Source organism: Dipodomys merriami, unplaced genomic scaffold (assembly GCF_024711535.1).
Source record: "Dipodomys merriami isolate MVZ:Mamm:240054 unplaced genomic scaffold, mDipMer1.0.p SCAF_15, whole genome shotgun sequence".
Taxonomy (NCBI): domain Eukaryota; kingdom Metazoa; phylum Chordata; class Mammalia; order Rodentia; family Heteromyidae; genus Dipodomys; species Dipodomys merriami.
In genome coordinates, this window is record NW_027202826.1 from 9,176,308 (window position 1) to 9,200,637 (window position 24,330).

General features: G+C 40.8%; 1 protein-coding gene across 3 annotated transcripts in view; it reads right to left on the minus strand.

Annotated features, from left to right (window-relative positions):
• Window positions 1-19,853, minus strand: part of Iqcm (IQ motif containing M) — a 273,787-nt gene extending 253,934 nt beyond the window's left edge. For 2 of the 3 annotated variants that reach the window (XM_070022187.1, XM_070022183.1), the window contains exon 1: window positions 19,707-19,853. The gene's annotated coding sequence lies outside the window, so the exon portion shown is untranslated. Of the gene's footprint in view, window positions 1-13,715; window positions 13,729-19,706 lie in introns of those variants that run through there. The other variant, XM_070022185.1, reaches the window with a different exon arrangement.
• Window positions 19,854-24,330: the final 4,477 nt, after the last annotated feature.

Below are 24,330 nucleotides of genomic sequence, written 5' to 3' on the forward strand. Positions count from 1 at the left end.
TCATAGTTTCCCTCTGATGTGCATATATATGCCATATATGTTAATCCCAGCTCTTTGAGGGAGGGGAAATCATGAGGGTTAGGGTTTAGGACCAGCCTGAGACTTCATCACAATTTAAAAATAAAAAGGCTGAGTACGATGGTACATGCTTGCCATCCTGGCTGTGCCAGGAGCATAGGTAGAAGGATTGAGTCCAGGCTGGCCTTGGAAACGAATTACACATGACCAGATCTCAAAAGTAACCAGTGCATAGGGGGTGGAGAGCATGGCTCAGGTAGCGGAGCAGACACTTGGCAAGAACCAAGCACTGATATACCAGCACTAGTAGAAAGATCACCAAGCACTGATACGCCAGCACTACCAAAAAGAAAGAGAAAAACATCCAAGGGAGAAAAAGTTAACTTTCTGTGCTTTTCCTTGCTCAAGAGAAACATTGCCTTGACACATCTGTTTTGAGAAGTCAGAAATTTTACCACAGTAAAAAAAAAAGTGACTGTTTTCATGCATTGCCTAAAGGTGAGCACGAATTTTAAAAGTGCCTACCGCTTGTGACAGTTTAAATGTTGAAGGAAAGTTTTTATAATATATTACAAAGTTTAAATGACAGGGTAAATAAATTCTTTGAATAGCAGTAGAGAGAAGACCTGAAGTTGCTAGGGGGAGCCTATTAAATTAAAGTGATTTTTAGCACATGCTTCATTCTCCTTGCTTTAAAGACAAATCATAATTCTGAGGCCAGCCTTTTTGTATTCCTCGGAGAGGCATAAAGAACAATGGCTGGCATGACTTTGAGAGAAGGAAAAGAGCAGGCAGCCGGACACCGCTGTGAAGAAAGGAGAAAGTGCAACCTGGGGAAGGGAAGTGAAAGGTAGGGGAAATGGAGAGGCAAGTGGGGAGAAGGGCTGGGCCTGGGGAAAGCAGATATAAGGTGCAGAAGGATTTTGCATTCAAAATATAAAATGTACTGGACATGAGCAGAGTATCAGTGATTTTTGCCTATAAGCCTAGCCACTCAGGAGGCTGAGATCTGAGGATCACGTTTTGAAGCTAAATGGGCAGAAAATCTGTGAGACTCTTATCTCCAAGTAACTAACAAAAACCTGAAAGTGGCTCAAGCTGTAGGGCACCAGCCTTGAGCAAAAAATGCTAAAGGACAACACAGCCCTACCCTGAACGCATGTGCGCCCGTGTGCACGCACACATACACACACACACACACACACACACACACACACACACACACACACACACACACACACTGAACATAGTACTAGCCAGAAAAAAAAATGATCCTAGTATCAATAAAGTATGATCATACTCTGAAATTCCATTTTATTGGTGCATTTGTTTATCTTCACCTTAAAGCATGACTCAGTAGGTCCTAGTTACTATCTTTATCACTTATTCTCAGTTACTAAAAACTCCTAATTGCGTTAAACTAAGGAGAAATAATTAAATGACAAACAAAATCTGGACTTCCTGTGAGAACGTGTTTGCTCCCTTTCCCGTTTCAGTACAAGAATTCTTCCATGAGCTAATCATCGAACTTCATGACTTTCCTTTCAGATATCTTTAATATTACAGCCAATACTCACCCCAAAATGTGGAGGTTGAATATCTGTCCAGGGGTGAAAAATGTCAGATGCAAGTGTTGTAATGTAGAATCTCAACACATTTCACCCATTGTATATATACTAACAGGAATCTTAAAACCCAGCCTAATAATGCATTCTGTCTTATGCTGTTACAAGCATAGTCTCATTGGTATGGCCTCTTCCATTCCTGAGATTTTTGCAATCCCAATGCCTGTTTGCAGCATGAAACCATTGTACGGTCTAAGTCCCAAAAGGCACCATTCTCTTATGCAGTACACAAGCCACACAGCAGTATGTGAGAGTATTTAAGCTTATTGTTTCCCATGGTCCTGTATCATGTGCCTAAATATTGAAAAGTAAGAGCAATGTAAAAATAAATCTATGATTGCTTCTTACCAAAACTTGATTCTGAGTTGTCATTTATTTGCTGGTAACATGTTTTCTTTAAAGTCAGGCCTGTGACAAAGATTTTGCCATCATTTATTCTGCCCAGCTTGTCCTGAAAGTCCTTGCCAGAGTCGGGGAGGGAAGGGGAGATTGAAGGGTTGGAAGAGGAGACATTAAGTGCTACTGTTTTGCATATATTTTCTCCTAAGAAAACCTAAGGACAAACAATAAGGAAGTTTAGCATAAACTGCAAGGTTTAAGAAAAGCAAGTGAGATATTAAATCTGTAGTACTCTCATTTATCAATAACAAAAGTGTAATTTTTTTAAGATTCTATTTTTACCAGCAATAAAAAAACATAAAATACATAGAAATACACAAGGGGTAGCTGAGAGGCAAAGAGCCTTCTTCGCTCTTCTATTCTGGGACAGGAGAAGATTGATACTACATCACCTATCCATCAACAAAAGAATGGACTTCAAATGTTTGCTTAATCGAGGAGTTGGTGACTCACCTCTATACACTAGTTAGCCAGGATGTGCAGACTTGGAGGACTGAGGTTCAATGCCAATCTGGGCAGTTAGGTCCTAAAACTTCAACTCAAAAAAATAAGGTGCTGGGAATGTGGCTCAGTGGTAGAGTGCTTGCCCAACGCGCATGAAACCCTGGGTTCAGTTCCTCAGTACCCCATACACAGAAAAAGCTGGAAGTGACTATGTGGCTCAAGTGGTAGAGTGCTAGCCTTGAGGAGGGACAGTGCCCAGGCCTTGAGTTCAAGCCCCAGGACTAGAAAAAAAATAATCAAAAATCCAGCAAAAAGCTAGGCTATAAGCGTGACTCAAGTGATAGATATCAGCTAAGCAAACAAGACAAAAGAGCTAGAGATGCTCATGCCAAATCCTCAAACAGCAATCATAATTTTTAAAATGTGTGTGTGGCTTAACTATAGGATATGATTCTGTTATCTGATTATTGCTTTGTTGTTTTCTTTTCAAAGACAAGATCTCATAGGTGGCCTAGAACTTACCATAGCTATCCCAATCTGTTTTCAAACTTAAAACCCTCTTCCCTCAGTCTCCTCAGCGATGAAAGGCATGTGGCATCATGGCTTGCCCAAAATCCTTCCCATTAAAAAAAAAGAGGCAAAAAGGGACAAACAAGGTAAGTATATTTGAAAATGAAATGCTTCTAGATATGAAAATCCATGAACCCTGCTGGAAAAAATGATAGAAATCATTATACAATATATTCACAAACACCTCAAAGACATCAGAACAAATTATCTGTGAGGATCAGCTCTCATCAGCTGGAACCTAATTTTGTCTCATGACAGAATGATAGACCTGGCAGATCAGATGGAAAAGATAAATATAATGTCCTGACTTCAGCAACAACTCTTCTCCTGTACCATATGGTATTGTCATCAGAAGGCAGCGAGAAGAAAGAAGAAAGAAGGAAAGGAAGAAGAGACGAAAAGAGAAAGGAAAGGAGGGAGGGAGGGGAAGGTGGATAAAGGGAAGGGAAAAGAAGAGGAGAGATAAGAAAATAAAAGAAAATACCCAGTACAGACTAGATTCTCAGTAGCATAAAATTACATAGCATACTTTTCCTCCTCGTGGCTCATTATCAACAAAACTACAGGCAATATGTTTACTTGTCCCTTGACTCAAGGTAGAATTAATACCTGAAATGTGCCATTTTCTTCCAGAAGAGGATAGAAGAGCTGTGTGTCATCAGAATATAGTTAGCAAACTGAGAAAGTGGTCAAAACCAAGCCAAGCCAGGCACCAGTGGCTCACAGCTGTAACCCTAGCTACTCAGGAGGCTGAGATCTGAGGATCACAGTTCAAAGCCAGCCCAGGCAAGAAACTCCGTGAGATTCTTACCTCTGATAAATGACCAGAAAACTGAAAGTGGCACTGTGGCTCAAGTGGTAGAGCACTCGCTTTGACCTGAAGAGCACAGGGACAGCGCCCATGCCCAGAGTTCAAGCCCCATGATCAACAACAACAACAAAAAAAAGATGCCAAAGGAGTAGTGTGCTTGAAGAAGGGAAATTACTAGTCTCAAAAATAAAAGGATTAAAAATCGTAGTTCTAACTAGAATGTATCACTCATCGTCCCTTTCATAAGCATGATTTCCCATCAAGCTGTCAATCTGATGAGAGACTCATAGGAGAATGAAGGTAAGGGGGCTGCCACCTTCAGGATGTGTCATGAGGCAAACCCACCCTGGCCAACTTAGAGATGAGAAAGGTTATCAAGTCAACATTACAACACAGAACACCTTGGACTGACCTGGAGCCAAGATATCTTTCACTCTGCATCCATTCCATCCCATACTAGGACTAGGGAGAGAAAAACATGGATGGAGATTCTCTGCAAGATCAACAAGTTCTGTAGCTAGCTGATCTTCACATACAGAAAATAAGATAAAATGCGGTTTCAAGGTGTGACATGAGATACTTAGATCAAAATTTTTCAATAATTTTCCTGACAGCGAGCAACTGATAAAACTTAGAAATGATTTGTATGAGAAATTGTAGAATATCCTTTTAAGGAGGTTGTTTTTTTGTTAATAAAATGTATTCTTTTCTTCTCTGGATAATTCTCTCAGAAGTTCTGTCAGCCCACAAATAAGAGTCTTCTTATAAAAAGATTACTAAAAAAATTGGTTGAAGAAGTATCTTTCTAGGGAGAAAAAACACTATAAATTAAGCACTTGGCAAAGTAAACTTTGCATTGTGCGATGAAGGTATTTTACGTTAAATTATACACCCACATTCTAAAAGATCAGCATTAGTGCTCTTAAGACAACTAATGCTTCACAGAAAAATATATAATTTCAGAAACCATCTGCCCACGAGTCATATTTTATGTCTTACTTGCTTGTGTTTTCTTAACTACTTTGCTAATATTTGCATGAAAACAGGACCTTCTTTTCTTAAAGCACAGATATTCCATCAATGTTTATGATAGTACCCAGTTGTTGAAATTACACTGAACGAAAAACACACATTTAGTTGTGAGGCGCAGACACTGAATGTGTAAGCATTTCCAGAACAGGCAGTGGGTGGGAATTCACTGTGTGAATCCTTGTTTTCCCTGTTCTCCAATACAGTATATCTTTTATCTGAGGACATTGGTTCAACATTTCCATTTCTAAAGTGGGAGTGGCCCCTGGGGTGTGGGGCAGTGTGCAGAGGGGATCACGTGCCTCCCTCTGATTCCTGAAGGAAGAAGGATAGGTCCATCTTGAACAGCTACCAAGAGGATTTTCAGCCCTCCTTGGCCAGGAAGTGCCACTTAGAAACAGGAAGTGCCACTTAGAAGTAATATCATTGAGATTTCCCTCTATCCACTGCCCTTCAGCCCCCAAGTCTGGTAGGCAAACAAGATGTTGATTTAAATATGCACCCCACACCATTTCTCAAGGCTCCTTAAAGCTCAACAAGGCCAGGAGAACATGTTAAAGTTGGAGGTATTTCATCAAGTCCAGACCCAATCAAACATCACAAAGCTCAAGAGTTCTAAGTCACCCAAACAATAAAACACTTGGAATATTTTTTAAACACCAACTCTGCTGGTTAAGACATGTGCTCATGACACATAAAAGTTCATTGTGATATCATTGGGTGTAAATGAGTACAGATGTCAGCAGTACATGTTTAGCCTCTTGGTTTCAAGCAACATCCACCTCAGACCACCCACTTTTCATTTTTTCTGGCAATTCACTGAACCACCTGTCTACACGCTCATCTGAAGACACTTAGACATTCACCTACATCACACCACATGTGTTCAGGTAAACACTACACCTGGAGCACATTCCCAAGTAATGTATTCAGTAACAAAATACCCTTACTATTCCTGGAGTAAAGAACATGAAGCAATTAAAAGAAAAAAGAAAAGAAAATACAAGGACTTGGCAAAAAGGTAAAGCTAACAGGAAATAAAGAGAAAATTATAAACACAGAATTTAAAGGGAATAAAACTTTCCAACTCCTGGATACTTTCTCTGAGTTATTTTACTCAAGGTGGTACTCTTACCAATTGAGCCACATTTCCAATTCTGGATTTTTGCTAAGAGTCTCACAGACTTTCCTAACTGGACTGACTTTAAGCGCTGATCCTCACAGCTCAGCTTCTTGAGTAACGAGGATTACAGGCATGAGCCCTTGGCATGGGCCAATTTCTTAATCAATTACACAAATATTCTCACAGACTATTAATGCACATCACATTAAAATTAGGTACTTTAGGGGCTTGGGAAGGTGGCTCAGTGGTAGCGTGCTGGCCTTGCATGCATGAGGCCCTGGGTTTGATTCCTCAGCACCACATAAACAGAAAAAGCCAGAAATGGCACTGTGGCTCAAGGGGTACAGTGCTAGCCTTGAGCTGAAATGCTGAGGGACAGCGCCCAGGCCCAGAGTTCAGGCCTACGACCAATCAAAAAACAGAAAAAGGACTGTGTAAAATTAGGTACTTTAGAAAGTATAACATGCCACAGTTATTTTTTTGAGCTTAGTCACAGAATATTTATATTTATATTTATTAAATTCTGCATTCTACTGTATTCAGAATTTTAGAGTCACGATATGCATAATCATGCCCAATCCATAGCCACCATTTCTCATTCTGAAGAGTTGTGGTGAACATCACCCACTCCTGGCCGCTCAGCTGCTGCCACTGGACATAAGCTTTACCAGAGCTAGGTGGAGGTGAGTTCAGTGACCGGCTGTGTTCTTGGTATGCGTGGTGCTGGATTCAATACCCAGCACCAAAAACAAACCAAAGAACTGATTTTTTTTTTAATGAAAAGCATTGCCAAGGAACAGGGGAGCAGTTTTAGGAAGGATGTGGGGCCCAGGCCTCCCTTCCCAGGAGAGGATGAGCACAGGGAAGAAGAGCAAGCACAGTGGTTCCAAAGGCAGGGTGTCATTTAGCCTTAACTGAAGAGAAGGTTTTACAGAACCTCTATGGTCAGTGTGTGTGTGTGTGTGTGTGAATTTATGTTCAACACCAGACAAATGCTTTACCAGACAAATGTCTTAAGTCTCTAGTAACTCTTTTACAAAATTTTTCTGGAGAAGGTCGAGTTTTTTCTGTCTAACATTCTGTGTTTTGGGTCAACTCCACTTTTAAGAACATGGCAGTAGCCGGGCGCTGGTGGTTCACGCCTGTAATCCTAGCTACTCAGGAGGCTGAGATCTGAGGATCGCAGTTCAAAGCCAGCCCGGGCAGGAGAGACCGTGAGACTCCTATCTCCAATAAAACCACCAGAAAACCGGAAGTGGCACTGTAGCTCAAGTGGTAGAGCAGCGCTTGCCTTGAGCTGAAGAGCTGAGGGACAGCACCCAGGCCCAGAGTTCAAGCCCCATGACTGACAAAAAAAAAAAAAAAAAGAACATGGCAGTATCTAGCTTTAATTGAGCACAAACAACCAAAATTTTATGGATATTTCATACCTATCCACAATGTCCTTAGATTTTTCTTTACAAAAAAATTTATTTTATTTTTTCCTGTGAAGATATATATAATATTTTACATTATTATATAATTATAATATTGTATAATTATAGTACTATATATATGTTAAATATGATCATATATTTATACAATAATAATTATGATAATATATGATATGTGATCATATAAAGGTATATTAATATATGATAATATCATTGCATATGTTATATATAATTTATATAATATATACTGGCCATTTTGATTTCTTAATTTTTTTATTTTCTCTATTTTAATTTCTTTTTTTTTAATTTTTTATTGTGAAAATACCATACAGAGGGGTTACAATTACATGGGCAAGGTAATGAGTACATTTCTTATCAAGCATTGCAGCCTCCTCCTTTGTTTCTCCTTCCCATCCCTTCCCATCTCCCCACCCCTACCCCCCCATCCTCACCCCCCAGCCAAAGTTGTAAAGTTCGTTTTTCGACATAACGACTTATACATCTGATTGTTGCAATGGGTCCACCTGTATCCCTATTTAAATGGTTTGTTTTTGCCCTTCCCCTCCACAAATTATACCAACATCAAATACAGTGAAAGCAGGGGTTATACCGTGGGGGAGAGTCATACAAAGCAACAAAGAAATCATCTTACAAATATGTTAGAAACAATTACAAGAAAAAAAAAACATTTGAATACTTATCATGGGGTTCATTTCACCTAACATCAACTTATCTGACCTTTTCTGCTTGTCTCAGATATTTACTAGTTATTGCAAATAAGGGAAACCATGGGACCTATGTTTCTTTGGGCCTGGCTTACTTCACTTAATATAATTTTTTCCAAGTCTTTCCATTTAATTTGAATTTCTTTGTTCAGTCTAGAGATTAAAACCAGAACCTCTCACATGCTAGACAAGCACTCTACCACTGAGGTAACATCCCTAGCTCTCACTTCAGTTATTTTTAGGTACACACTTCAACAACATTAATTACATGCACAGTGTTATACAAGTATCACCAAATCTATTTCCAAAATATTTTCCTCACCCCAATTAGAAGATGTATGCACATTAAGTAACAAGTCCACATTCCTCTAGGCCTCATGTTCTTCTGTGTCTATGAATTGACCTCTTCTAATACCTGATACAACAGAGTTATTTGGTATGTATCATTATTTTACTTCAATTAGCATATTTTCAAGGCACATTGTCATCACTCTTTATGGCTGAATAATATTTCATAATGTATAGATCACATTTTGTTTATCCACTCATCTCTTGATAGGGACCAGAACCATTCCAACTCATTATTCATCCTATAAAATCCTGCAATAAACCCAGTTGAGTCCCTGGGCTTGCGTTTTGGCATGGAATTGCTGGGACATACGATAATTCTAGGTTTAACTTTTTAAGGAAAACTACACTCTTTTGCACAGACTGCACCATATTACATTCCACCAGCAGGTTTTGTTTTGTTTTTGTTTTGTTTCCTTTTGAAGCAACTTTATGTAAAGCCTCAGAAGCCAAGAAAGGAAGGAAGGAATTCAGAATTGCTCTGTGTCTCCTGTAACCAGCCTCGTGGTCTTTAATCTCATCACTGTCTTTTGACATGGACGGTGGCCTGCAAAATGGCACCCATTTTAACACTTGGTTCTGGCTTCATTTATTCTTTTAACTATTATTACACAATCATGGATAATTACGTACATATTTCTCCCTTTAGTTCAGGAGCTCGCACTATTCCTATTTTCCATGACAGGGCTGTAGCAAAGCGTTATTTTGCTTGAAAGGAAGGAAACATGTCCACAGCCTATTATTAGTCAAACCCTCCATATGTGCTGGGAATCGCTTTCTGCTTGCCTAAATACCACATCCTTCTGCCTCACAGGACTGTGGTGAACTTTCCAGTCTCTTTCCACCTCTAAGGAGTTTCCGGTGTCATTTCTCAGAGCAGTTGCAGGGTGTTCTTCCTGCTTCTGGCAGATGATTTGTCTCCTTTAGTACTGGGGACTTTGTTTTGCCTATAGGAAGAATCTCTACCCATCCACCTTTTGTCTTAACATTTTAGGGATAACAATTCAGTGATCTCCAAGAATGTGGTGTGTGATTGTAGCCACAGGAACCACAGATGGCATTTCTAAAAATGGAACCAGATGCTATCATCCTGTTGGTCTATTATTTGCCATCAGTCTATATAGTACAGTTAGTCAATCAAGTCCTTGGAGAGCAAGAGACTAGAGGGAACATTCTCAATGGAGAACCAAAAGCTCCCTGTCTCCCATTGCTAGCCTACTGAGCAGGCAGAGAGCAGGCAGTGTTCTAGCATGGCTAGCAGGCCCAGGATTAGGGTGAAACATCTGAGTATTCTCCTTAGGTGAAATTTTAAAGTGTGCCACACCCACACATCTCAGACGATCAAGATAAGTAATATTGCGAGGTAATATGTTTTAAAAATAAAAACGAATATGAAAATCCCACGACAAGCATTGTATCTGAATTTTAAAGATGGGATGGACTAGTCTCACTGATGCTCTCCCTTCTGCTCCAAGATGGTGCCACCCAGCTGGTGGCTGGAAATGTGGTCATTATGACCTAAAGAAAGCAATATCCTCATCACATACGATGGATCCCTTATTAGTCTCCCTCACATTTCTCTTCCATGAAAATGGAAGAACCCTGAGGAAAACTGTACCCCAAGTAAAGTTTATGCTCAGTGGCCTTGGTCTCTTTGTGTTTTCTCATTTTTGCTTTGCCTCTTCTGGACATGCTTAAAGCCTCCTGCTTTGGGAAACTCAGCTGGACCTGCTGTCTCTAAAACAAAACCACACTCTGCACCTCTCCTATCCCTGTGTAGCCCACAAACAAGAAGAGCTGCCTCAAAGTGAGCAAACAATTAAATCCAAAGGGGCTTATAATGAACTATAATGAGAGAAAGGGAAGGAAAGAGAGACAGTGAGTTATAGAGAGGGAGAGGTGGGGAGAGAAAGGGGGAGAGAGAGAAAAGGAGAAAAAGAAACCAAGAGAAGAGAGAGAGGGAGAGACAAATAAGAGAGAGAAGGAAGGAAAGAGAGAGAGTAAATCTCACATAACTTCAGAATTAGGTTACATATTTCCACCATATCAATTCTTCATATTGTACTAATAAAGAGAACAGACTTGTACAATGAGTTGCACTAGAAACATTATCAAGACTAGAACCTACATCCATGCAACGCCATCCCAGCAGAAAAACATGATCAGCAATGAACCTTTAACTCACAGGGTTGACATGGAATAGCCAAATGTTTAAAAACAAACAAAACAAAACATAGAGGCTGGGTGCCAAGGGCTCACGCCTGTAATCCTAGCTACTCAGGAGGCTGAGATTGTATTGTGGTTCTAAGCTAGCCCTGCAGAAAAACCCGTGAGACTCTTATCTCCAATAAACCAACAGAAAACCAAAAGTGACACTGTGACTCAAGTAGTAGAGTGCTAGCCTTGAGCTGAAAAGCTTGGAGACAGTGCCCAGGCCCAGAACTCAAGCCACACAACCGACAAATTTAAAAAAAAAAAAAAAAAGCATAGAAATCACTGTGAGATAGAATATTGTGCTGTAAAGCTTGAAAGCAGGGCACAGGAAGCAAAATTTCACATAATTATTGAATAACCAAAAAAGCCCATGGCATAAAGGAAGGGAATGGGCACAAACTGGGAGGTTGAACCCCTTGTTTATCCTCAGGATCCCCCATTATCCAACAGCTTTCCATGAGTTTCATTTTGCTACCTGCATTCAGTCACAATGTATTTTAGTGTGGTTTTTGTATATTTAGTTTTTAGGTCTAGCGTCCACATAGGAGAGATCACAAGTGATCTTTGTCTGAACTTGGCTTACATCACTTAGCAAGATCTCCAATTCCAATCATTGCCATGCCAAAAACAAAAACAAAAACAAAAAACATAAAAAAAAACACCATTTCGGAAGTGGTGCTGTAGCTCAAGTGGTAGAGCGCTCGCCTTGAGCTGAAGAGCTGAGGGACAGCGCCCAGGCCCAGAGTTCAAGCCCCATGACCGACAAAAAAACAAAAACAAAACAAAAACACCATTTCATTCTTCTTTATGACTGAATAATATTCCATTGGGTATGTGTACACATTGATTTTATTCATTTATCAGTTGTAGAGTATATAGGCTGTTTCCATTGTGTAGTTATTGTGAATAGTGCTGCATTTTAGCTCTGGTTATTTCTGAGATAATTTCTCCCTTTTGTCCAGGCTTACATGGACCATGAGCTCTTATTTATAATTTCTGCAATAACTAGAATTACAGGCACATGCCATCATATTGGGTACTTTCTTTCCATTGAAGTGGGGTCACACAAAAAAATGTTGCCTGGATCCCTGGCCCTCCAAATCTCAGACTCTTGTGTTGCTGGAATGCCAAGATAAGTATGTTACTGTGGCTGGCCATCACTTGAGATGGGGGTCTCTTTCAAGATTTCTGATGCCCTTCTTGATATTCTTCAGTGTGGAGTCTCTTCTGTGTTACCTGGCTCTTCTCACTCACGGAATCAAAACATGAGGAATGATAACAAATCTGAGCTTTATTTTCCAATTCCTATGACATGCCAAGAACCAGAGCAAACTCAGAAGTGTTTTCCTCTTCTAAAGAATGTCACTTGTCTCCAGCTACAGCTGATGCCGAGGAAGAGGCCAACCTAGGGGACCAGATCTTCTGTTTTTCAAAAGAAGCCAGAAGCCTAGCCAATATTTATATTTGTCCTAATTTTTTTTAATTCTGGCTACAATTTCAATTTTGACATATGGTATGGGACAAGTAAAATTCGTACACCGCCTCATAGTGACTCTCACTAGAAAGTCGCACCAGCCATCCTACCTGGGCTTCCTCTCTGCTGCTTGGGATTACAGTGGGCAAGTCTAACTTCCTGTTTTATACATTCAAGTAGCACAATTTAAGCTAACTTTAGAAATGTGAATTTGTTGAATATATCTTTGGGGGACCAAGCTTATAAATATGGCTGGAACATTGGCCCAGGCATTTAAGTACCAATGGAACTTGCTGGTTATGGTGGGTTCTTTTCTCCACACAGCAAGTTATCTCTCTCTCTGTGTCTCTCTCTGTCTGTCTGTCTGTCTGTCTGTCTGTCTGTCTGTCTGTCTGTCTGTCTGTCTCTCTCTCTCTCTCTCTCTCTCTCTCTCTCTCTCTCTCTCTCTCTCTCTCTCTCTCTCTCTCTCTCTCTCTCTCTCTCTCTCCCCATCCATCTCTCTATCTCACACACAACTGTCTACAACTTATTTCAAGACAAAGCAGGTATTTCATGTATGCTTCATTGGAGCTGCTGATGAAAATGAGTCTCCCAATAGAAACTAGATTCAAGCACCAGCTATGTTACTTCAACTTGAGCAAGTCATTAGCCTATGTGAAGCTAAAACTGTCATCTCTGGAGTGAAGCCATTCACACCAAATCCATTCATCTGTATGGCCATGTTGATTGAAACATTATTCACAATAGCTAGATATGAAGTCAGTTGAGGTGTGATTCAACAGATGAATGGATAAAGAAAATGTGTTGTTTGGACATAAGAGAATATTATTTGGGCCATGGAAAAGAATGAAATCCTGTCATTTGCAGCAAATTAAGTAGACTGAGGACATTAAATGGCTAAGAGACAGAAAGACAAATACCTCATGTTCTCTCTCACATGTGAGTAATTAAAAACTCAATCTGAATGTAAGTAGCCATTACTAGAGGCTGGGAGAAGTTGGGAAGATAGCAGGTAGAAGGGTTTGGATAATGGATACCAGTGAGAAGTTATAATGTTCCACTGTTCTACAGTGCAGTAGGATAATTGTGGTCTTCGGTAAGCTATGATATATTCTATAAAGAACTCGAAGAGAGTAGCCCAAAGACTCCAAAACCAAAGAAGTGATAAGAACATGAAAATATTAATTATTCTGATATCTATATATACTCTGATCAGTGCATTTTCTATCCACTCCACCTCATATGTAACATTTATATTTATTTATTTACTATATGTTGTATATTACATATGTGTGTTACACAAAAAAGAACACAAAATCTTAAATCCTAACGACTTTGATTTTATCATTACTTTACATAGCAGGTATACTTAATGACTTACAACATGTTATCCAAGAAACATATACAACTAAAATAATGCATTAAAAATTTAAAGAAAAATAAAGAGAAGCTATTCTGCCACTGTAAAGATGAAATCTGATACCACATAAAAGAATGCATACCTTGTAAGTATTATATGCCAAGGAAAAACAGCATATATTCAATTATAATTTTCTGCAGCTGGGACTTCTCGCATGGAAACATTTCTAATGTTCCATAAAACCCCTGCTCCCACCTGCAGCCTCGCCTGGTTTTACTACACTGACTTACAGTTTAAAGAGTTAACCATTTCCTAATTATGGTTGCTTCCTACATTATAAAGTTAGCTATTATGCTTTAACACTGAGTTTAGCAGCTGGCTTAGTGTGCATGATTTTTTACACAGACCACACACTGTGACAGAATATCTTTTCATTTCATTCCAGTGTTTTACATTATTCTTATACTTCTTAATTTTTCTGTTGTGTACTTCTGTCTTTAAAAGGAAAAAAATAGCTTTCTCTCTGGAGGTTGAATGAACATATCCCAATATCCCAGAACCAGGAATCACCAAACATTCAGAACCTGTGCTTTTTTAAAAATTTGTCTCTCAACTATTTTATACAAAAAATAAACCAAAACCATTGAGCCTCACAGCTGAAATTGTCATTTAAAGCAGAAGCAAAGGATTAGATCTTAGTGAAACCGAAAGATTTTGCAACTTGCCATATTTTAAATGATTTTACATGCGCAGTATGTTTTTAAAAGTTTACTTATCCCACATTTAGTAATAAACTCCACGGATGTCTGGCAGAAATTCCCTGCCACAACAGTTTACATCGACCATCTGTGTCTGCAAGAAGTTCCCAGAGATTCTGCCACCTGATTCACTGTCCCTACTCTTCTCACTTCTCTTCACAAGCTTCTTTTAATTTTTATCCTCTACTATATCTACCCTGAGAGGAAGAAAATATTACCAAAATAATATAGCATTGCATATTTCTGCAACCAAAATATAACTAGGAAACTTTGAACAACCAGTCCAATTCCTGATGGATTGATGAATCACTTGCTCTTCAGAATGAGGCTAAATCATCAACTGAGAACAGTCGTATAGAAAGATGGGTCTTTCTTTAGAGACTGATTTGTTCATTGCTTTCATTGGACAGATAAAGAAACTGAGGCCCAGGAAATCAGAAACTAGGAAGTTAAACCTGGGCAGCTGAGGATCAGGGAGGAGACTTGAAGTATATACAACTCCACTGCCAAGTGCTCTTTCAGCTCACCAGTGCGGGGTTCGTTGACCCCATTGCTTGTAAGCCTGGGGCGGGCCAACCATCACCATAAGTTCACACGTTGTCATAAACTCATTCACTGACCTCATGGCTACATGTAAATGAGAGAGATGACGGAATGGGGGTCCCCCATCAAAGTGCACCCAATGACCTAAAGAACTTCCCGTAGACAAGCATAGTGAAAGATTTCACCTCCAAGAGTTGAAACACATGGGCCTCCAGGAGACAGCTCACATCCAAACCACGACTCAGTTCCCAAACAAGGCACAGAACACAAGTTCGGGTTAAAACACTGAAGGTTCAAGTCTCAACTCCGCTATCTGGCTCTATCTCTTGGGATACGGGGTTACCCCCACCTCCACGTGCTCCCAGTTCCCTCTTTCTAACATGAACTTGATATGCCCGGCTGTTAGGGTTCATTCTATAAAACTGTAATGAGACACATTTTCAAATGTCTCCTACCAGAAGTCCGATTTTCTACCCTTGGCTGTAATAGAAGCACAAGTTTGATCTGGATATTCGGAAGACAGCCGACTCAGTCTAACAAAGGAAGTTCTAAAATGTCTACCGAGTTTCTCAGTCTTCACATGCACAGCCATTTTCCAATCTCACAAACACGGTCTGGTCTTCCTATTAACTACCCTCCGCTCCACCACCTAGAAAAGATGACAGCCTCCTGGGGGCCCAGCATTAATTTGGAAAAAATAAAGACCCACTCTGATTCTACTTTTGTAGTTGTAGGAGCAGAAAACATCAACATCTATTAGCATATCTCATCTGTTTGTTTCCTGCAAATTAGCTGGGCTATTCTTGGATATCTCCAATGTAGATGGTTTAAGTATAGCAAAGGAACAGGTATATGAAAAGTTGAATTCAATACTTTATTATGTCATTCAAATTATAGCCTTTAGATCCTTCTTCTACTATCTGGGGACCAAAAAAAGCCTTAGCTTTTCTTTACTGTACATATGTAAACAGCCATGACAGAGGAGAAAATGATAGCTCTTACACTGACTGACACTCAAAATTAATCCCACCCTCCATCATCCACTCTAAGACTGTACTATTCCATCTTAAGATAGGTGGGTGCTCATAGGCTTAAGAGAAGCAAGGGGAAAAGATACAGCTGGACTTACAAATAATCAGTATCTACCGAACATGGCAGCACATCAAACCCAAGTCAAACGCACATCTAATACTCTGTCATCTGGAACTTTATACATCTCTGGTTAAGATTTAGCCATACCGAAAAAGAAAGTGTGGCAATGGTTGTAACAACCCCAAATTAAATCAAGTACAAACACAGTAAAGGGAACTGGGGAAAAGAGCAAGCTAGCTAACAAATAATTTTATGAAGGGTCGATAGCAACTGGTAAGAAAATAGTCATATTGTAGTTCATCCCAAGTGGCTCGCAACACCTGGGACAGTGAAGGACCCTCAGATGGATCAGCAATCCAACCGAGCATAGACCACAGCAGGTTTTGGGAAACCTTCCCGTCTTGCACTCTCTGAAAAGCTGGCACGTCCCCAAAAATCTGTGGAGTGTAACAGTTCAGGACTCACTTGCCAATTACTTTTTAATATCAAGTATCCAACTATATTACAATATTAATACACAAATTGCAATATATATCCACCTTTGATTGTATGTGTGTATGTGTGTATATATGCTATGCATACAGAATATCTATTATGAAAACAACCACAGCTTGGTCTTTCCGGTGACCAGCCCCCATCAGCCCATCATCCAGGAGCCTAAGAGTCACTTCGTGAGGACGAGAGCTGCTCATATTGACCAAGAAATTCCAGAGAATTTGGGAGCTTTGTGTCAAAGGCCAAATAAAAGCCAGGAAATTTTTAAGGCTTAATCCCCCTAGACCTGGGATGGAGAACAGAAACCAATGCATACATTCTTTTATTACTTCACAGTAACCCAAAGATTCAATCCCCAAGTAAACAAACCTCAAATACAGAAGGATAGAGGACATTTCTGAACTTTGGAAAGCTCAAGGAATATATTTCCCCTGACTCTTTCTGGAAGACAATGATATAACAAACTGCAACCAACTGAGAGGTGAATGGAGAATGCCAATAATACCCAAGTCTTGTGATAGAATAACAGTAGATCTAAAACCTAGCTGCCAGTCCCTGAGTTCAAGCCCCAGCACTGGCACAAAAGGAGAGGAAAGGAGAGGAGAGGAGGGAAAAGGGAGAGGTGGGAGAGAGGAGGGGAGGGGAAGATAGGAGAGGAGAGGAGAGATCTTTTTGGAATAATTTAAAGGACTTAAATAGAATTGCAGTAAAAAAAAAAAAAAACAACTTAAATGCAACAATGTTTCATTGAAATTTGTGGCATATTAATTCACTTTGCATATTAATTCCAAACACTGATACTCTGATTTCATGATGAGTTGGGTCTCACTGACTTTTGACATGCTACATTTACTGTGGTGTTAACAGTGAAGTAACAGACTGCAAGTTTTCATAGTTTCCTGGAGAAATGTTCATATTGTGATGTTATAGCACTTTTCACACACACACACACACACACGTGCACACATGCACACACACACACTTATACACTCACAATTCTCAGCTGCACTGCTGTCAGTTGCTCACTTCTCAGACCAGCTGGTCCTCCCACCTGCTCCCCAAGATGCAGCATAAAGTCTCTATCTGACGCCTTGAAGGGACACCAGCTAAGCTAACAGGACATTTCTGAAGATGGTGCTATTCTCGATTAATACAGAGGGTGCCTGCCCAAAGAGCTTGAAAACTAGGTCTTAGGCAGATAACAAAACTTAGTTCAAAGCCGGGCACTGATGGCTCATGCCTGTAATCCTAGCTATGCAGGAGGCTGAGATCTGAGGATCATGGTTTAAAGCCAGCCTGGGCAGGAAACTCTGTGAGAGTCTTATCTCAATAAACCATCAGAAAGCCAGAAGTGGCGCTGTGGCTCCAGTGGTAGAGTGCTAGCCTTAAGCTGAAATGCTGAGGGACAGCACCCAGGCCCAGAGTTCAAGCCCCACAACCAACCCCCTCATAAAACTTCAGACACAAAAATGAAAAGACTTTGGTATCCTTCAAAAAGTAGATAAAATGACGGTTGCTAGGACAAACTTTTTCATTGGGCTAAAGTTCAAAATGCTCAAATATCTTGCTGGAATGAAGGGCATTTAGTGTAGAAGGCTGTAGTCTTTTCTGAAAAAGCCATGGAACTCAGAATAATACTTCTTCCCTTAATTTCAGCCATTTCACATCCAACTGGTAGAAAAGCTGGATGAGAACACTTTAGGCATACTGATTAAAAGTAGGTAAGTTCTTTTGAGTTCCTTGAACACTACAATTTGAATGTGATTTTTTCCCACAAAACAACCAATAGTTGTTTATAATAGATTTGTGATGCCTTAGGATCAGAATATGGAACTGCAAAACAGATCCAAATGTTTAAATTTTTTCCTTATTTACCATGAACTATGACTGGGCATACTAATTGCCCATCTGTAAGTCAAAGCTTTTGAGGAGGTAGAGACCTGGAAGATCATTCAAGGACAGATGGTATTAGTGCTATCCGAGAAATAAACAGGATTCTGAGAGATAGAAGAGGGAAGAAGGAGAAGGCCTGTTCTAGAAAGAATAGTCAAGGAGCTGGGTGTGATGGCTAGAACCAGTAGTCCTAACTACTGGTGAGGCAATCTCAGGATCACCAACTCAAGGCCAGCCCAGGTGAAACAAATTTATGAAGCTCCATCTCAGTCAACGGCTGGGAGCAGTAGCACATGCCTCTTGTCTCAGCAATACGAGAAGCCCAAATAGGAGGATCACAGACTAATCTGACCCTATCTCAAAAATAGTCAATGCAAAAGAACTAGTAGGGTGGCTCAAGTGGTAGGCTAGTTGTTTAGCAAGCAGGAAAACATTTTAAAAATAAAATAGAAAGAGTAGTATAGAAAGGCTGCCTCAAGTGTGAAGGATGAGGAAGAAGCAGTCATGAGAAAAGCAGAGGGAGAATTTTCTAAATGAAAGAAAGAAAGAGAGAGGGGGAAGGGAAGGAGGGAGGAAGAAAGGGAAGAAAGCGAAAGCAAGGAAGGAAGGAAGGAAGGAAGGAAGGAAGGAAGGAAGGAAGGAAGGAAGGAAGGAAGGAAGAAAGAAAGAAAGAGGAAGGAAGGAAGGAAGGAAGGAAGGAAGGAAGGAAGAGGAAGGAAGGAAGGAAGGAAGGAAGGAAGGAAGGAAGGAAGGAAGGAAGAGGAAGGAAGGAAGGAAGGAAGGAAGGAAGGAAGGAAGGAAGGAAGGAAGGAAGGAAGGGAGGGAGGGAGGGAGGAAGGGATGGAGGGAGGGAGGGACGGAGGGAGAGAAAGAAAGAAAGAAAGAAAGAAAGAAAGAAAGAAAGAAAGAAAGAAAGAAAGAAAGAAAGAAAGAAAGAAAGAAAGAGAGAGAGAGAAAGGAGAAAAGAAAGAAATTGAGCAAATGCAAAGATCCAGGGATAATTAAAACTCAGTGTTTTCAAGAACTGGAAGAAACCCCACATAATTGCAAACCAACACGGCTCCCTGGCAGCTTATCCCATGGCCCACGACCATCTTGAAATCATAGCTTCCTGGAAGGACTAGATCCTTCCTTCTCTTTCAATTCTCCTAGAGAAAGGCTGTCTATCTTTGAGAAAGGCTGTCCATCTAAATCATGGCTTCAAGCAGGTGATAAATAGGAAGAAATACTTTGAGTTATTTTGCTGTTGTGGTTTGGTTTTGTTTTAGTGTAATGATAGACTTTGAATACAACACCACCAGGAAACTGTTGAGTCAATGAACGTGCACTGGTACATACAAAAGCCCGCCCACCTGACACATGGCCTTCGTCAGGTTACCATGGTATCCATCTTCTGGGAACAGCTCACTTCCAAGTAGCTGGCCTTCCCCGCTGGGTCTCCGTGGGGAGAAGACTCTTTAGAAAGCCACAGCCGGAGAGCAGCAGTAAGCAACAGAGCCCTGGTGAGAGAACAAAATATACAGGACCTAGTCAGCCACGTGACCTGAACTCACCGCCCCCCCAAGTCACTCCCCAACTTTGTATTGTTTGTTGGCAAAGATAATGTTTAGAAAATCAGTTCCTCCATTTTGAATCTTGATCTACAAACGAGGAATACAAAAGAAAAATTGTTTTAATCTCATTTCTAAGAACCTAAATAAAACTCAACTCTCCCTCCCCCTATAAGATGAGGGGGAGAATTTCACCAGGATGAGTTTCAGGTCATTCATACTCACTGCTATGCCCAACTTAAGGTCAGGTCAATACCTCCCGGCCACAGTCGGAGAGAGGTCACAAGTGACATTCTCCAAAGGTTCTAGAACTGGAACTTCTGGATTTGTATCCAGGTTCCATCACCCACTAGTGTGATGCACTGAGTACCTGAATTAACATCTCTGATACCTCAATAAAGATATTGAGTTTGGGAAGACTTGAGTTAAATACATAAGATTCTTTGACTAATAATGTCTGGCATTTAATTATGCCATCAATGTTTATCAGCAGCAGCATCATATTTGCTGGAAGTGAACGTCTTCTGGAATTTTCTCCAGCTTAGTCCACTCTGGTTATCAGCGATGCCCATCACAAAAGATTTCCTGTCCCAGCCAGCAGCCTGCTGCTTCTGCTCAAATGCACCTACCCTGTTGAAGCACTGTCTCCATGCAAGGACACCATCTTGGAGTGACCCCTGTTCCCACCAAATCCCACCCCCCGCCCCCAGGATCTGTTTTGAAGATACCTAGGACCCTTGAAAATCACTTCTGCCCCTGAGAACACACAGAAAAACGTCTTCAAAAGTGAACTTCAGGAGCTAACAGAACTTCCAGCATCATTTGCTTCTCACATACACTCATGGAAAGCCAATATATTCAATGAGATTTTTAAAAGTACATGTCTAGGACAAGCAGAGAAAGTCAAAGCCTATGTAGATATGACCACATGAGACCTGTTAAGCAACATGTTCCCCAAGACAGGGACACAAGTGGTTTTTTCTTCCTTGCTATTGTTTTTAATGTACTTATAATGCACTATGTGATTCTTTTGTATGTTCTTCCCCTACAGTATAACCCCTGTCTTCACTGTATTTGATTCTGGAGTTCTGCATCTTGTATATACATTTTTGTAATTTGGGGAGGGGAAGGTGTATAGCAGAACGCTTAAATGGGATGCAGGCTGACCCATTGTGATGACGAGATGTACAGGACACTATGTTGAAAATCAACTGGGGGGGAAGGAGGAGTTGGGGAGGTGGGGAAGGAAGTGATGGAAAGGGGAAAAAAAGGAGGAAGTAATGCTCACTATGAAATGTATTCATTACCCTACTCATGTAACTGTAATCCCTCTGTACAGTATTTTTACAATAAAAAATATATACATGGATATATATGTATGCATATATATATAAAGCAAAAGTACCTGTAAGCACAGGTTGGAACTGCTGGACCTTATCCTGGAGTGGAATAAAAATCCACCAGCTGGACTCATGCATCTGCCTCAAGGGTTCTGAGGAGATAGCAGGCTCACTCCCAGGCATGGAGACTGAGCTCCAGTAAAATCACCGTATACTCCACCTACCCTCCCACCCATGATCCGGAATGGAGCTAGGAACCTTCTACACATCCCCTCCTGAACTCTAGGTCTGCATCAACATAGTTTGGTTTCTTCTGGAAGACACGTGTAACATGAAAATGGCCAAACAACATCCAGCATTTGCCTCCTTTAACCCCTGAGACACTGGGAGAGGGGGAAGAGATAAGAAAGTAAGGTAGGGACAGAAAGAATAGCATGCCACCTGCTCTCCATGCAGGGACCGAGAACTCCGCGTGTTGCCTGTGGTGGTGTCTCATCTTTGTAATACCTTCAGGCTATTCACCTAAGTTTGCTCATTTGAAAACATGGAGAGCCAGAGTGGGGAAAGGAAAAGAACTTCCACAGGTGAAAGCAACAACACAGCCAAGTCAAGCACAAGCCCAGGGCCCGGTGTGGGGGGTAAAGAAGCAGGTGGGTGAGCCCAGGGCCCGTGTGGGGGGTAAAGAAGCAGGTGGGTGTGCCTGGGGCTGCTGATCCCCCCTTTCCTCCCTCCCGCTGCCCTTGCCTTTTCTTCTGTCTCTCTGGTGTCTTGTCTCCATCTGTCTCTCCCTCCTATCTCCACCAGAACTCCTTCTGGAATACCCGATAACCAAGCCAGGATTTTCTCCCCCGGAAACTATGAGCGCAATGTGGAAAACTCACCCTGCCAGCTAAATGTCACTCTGAGAACGCAGAGACATGATTGCACCCACTGCCTTTATCAGAGGGAGGGAGATGGGGTCTCAGGGCAGTGGTCTGAAGGAAAGACTTTTAGCACCACTAGTGAGAGCTGCCGCTGGCTCGAGTTGTCCTGGCTGCTGTATTGGTATGTGTGAGTTTATCTGGGTTCTGATATGGCTTTGGGGGGAGGTGAGATCTGGGAAATATATTTATGCAGCTGCAATGAAAGCCTCAAGATGACTGTGGAGGGAGAAAGAAGCAGCAAATAGAAACAAAACAGCAGAAGACGCGGAGAGCGGCCTCACTCCGTGCCGTTATCTTTGGAATGGAGCTGGAGCAGGAGGGGCTTCCTGAGGTACAACACAGGTGCATGCTGCAAAGCCCCAAACAGAATGTCAGCTGGGAATACGACTATGTGGAGGGCGAGGGGTTTCTTTCTTTTTTCTTTTTCTTCTATTCTAGACAAGCCATACAGACCGAAAAAAAAAAGTATATTTTCCAAGTTCTACTGAACATTTATCATGACTTTAGATTTAAATCAATTTGAAAATAAATAAATAAAATACCAGGCCCTGGTGGCTGGCTCACGTCTGTAATCCTAGCTACTCAGAAGGCTGAGATATGACGATTGTGATTCAAAGCCAGCCCGGGCAGGAAAGTCCGTGAGACTCCTATCTCCAATTAACCACCAGAAAACTGGAAGCAGAGCAATGGCTCAAAGTGGTAGAGTGCTCATCTTGAGCAAAAGAGTTCAGGGACAGTGCCCGGGCCCTGAGTTCAAGGCCCATGACCAACAGAAAAAATAATAAGGACAAGACTTATAAATTTTAATCTAAATAAATCTGTGAGTATTTCACTGTTTGTTGGGGGCAGTGCTGGGGCTGGAACTCCAGGCTTGTCCAGCAGGTGCTCGTGTATCTAAGCCACACTAGTTAGTTTTCTGGCTGTAGTCATTTTTTTGATAGAATCTGTTTGCCTGGACCTGTCAGGACCATAGAACTCCTCTTTATACTTCCTACCACAGTCACGATGTCAGAGGTGTGCCACCCACCAGCTTCTTCTATGAGATTCGGGATTTGCAATTTTTTTTGCTTGGACTGGCCTCAAATCTCCATCCTCCTGGTCTCGACCTCCAAAGTAACTAGAATTATACACAAAAGCCACCACGCTTAACTAAATATTTTAGCGTTGTTTCTTCTTGTTGGATCCGCACAACCCAATTCCATTATCATCACCATTTTGTAATATTTTTTACATACATAGCTAAGATAATTAGATGAGAGGAAGATCTATAAAGTAAAAGTTAGAAAGGAAAGAGCTAAAATATTTGTGTATGAAAGCATTTTTTTACCTATGGGCCCAAGGATAATCAACTGAAAGGTTTTATGAAAAAGAAAATTCCATCAAGTGAGCAATACAAATGAATATGAATGTGAATACCCAGAAATCAAAGCTCTATTTTTTGTGGGTTTTTTTTTTTTGTCATTCGCAGGGCTTGAACTCTGGGCCTGGGCGCTGTCCCTCAGCTCTTCAGCTCAAGGCTAGCATGCTACCACGTGAGCCACAGTGCCACTTGGGTTTTCTGAGTGGTTTATTGGAGATAACAGTTTCATGGACTTTTCCTACCCGGGCTGGCCTTGAACCATGATCCTCAAATCTCAACCTCCTGAGTAGCTAGGATTACAGGTATGAGCCACTGGCACCTGGCAATAGCTCTTTCTTTTTTTTTTTTTTTCAAAAAAAAAGAGTAATTAAAAGATCTAGCTACTTTACCAGACAAATGCAGTTTTAAATGTTTGAGAACTAATGATCAAAGATTTTGAATGGTATAAGACCTGACAAAAGACTTGAACAACTGTTCTTTATCAGGAAAACTCTTTCAGGAATAGAACACACTTATAAACTTAGCATGGTACCATCAAGAAACAAAGCAATGCAGCGCAATCTTCAAATACACACAAACACTCAATGAATTTAATGTTTAAAAAATTACACTGGAATCCTATTTTTAACGTATCAGATTTGCAAAGATCAGAAAGCTTAGAGACACTGGATGGGAAGAGGTATAGGAAAAATACCCTTCTAGACAGTACTGGGGAATGTATGAATTTAAACAGTCCATGCAAACTTGGCCAAAGTGATCCAATTTAGAAATGCATTTAGGTTTGACCTAGTGATTTCATTTCC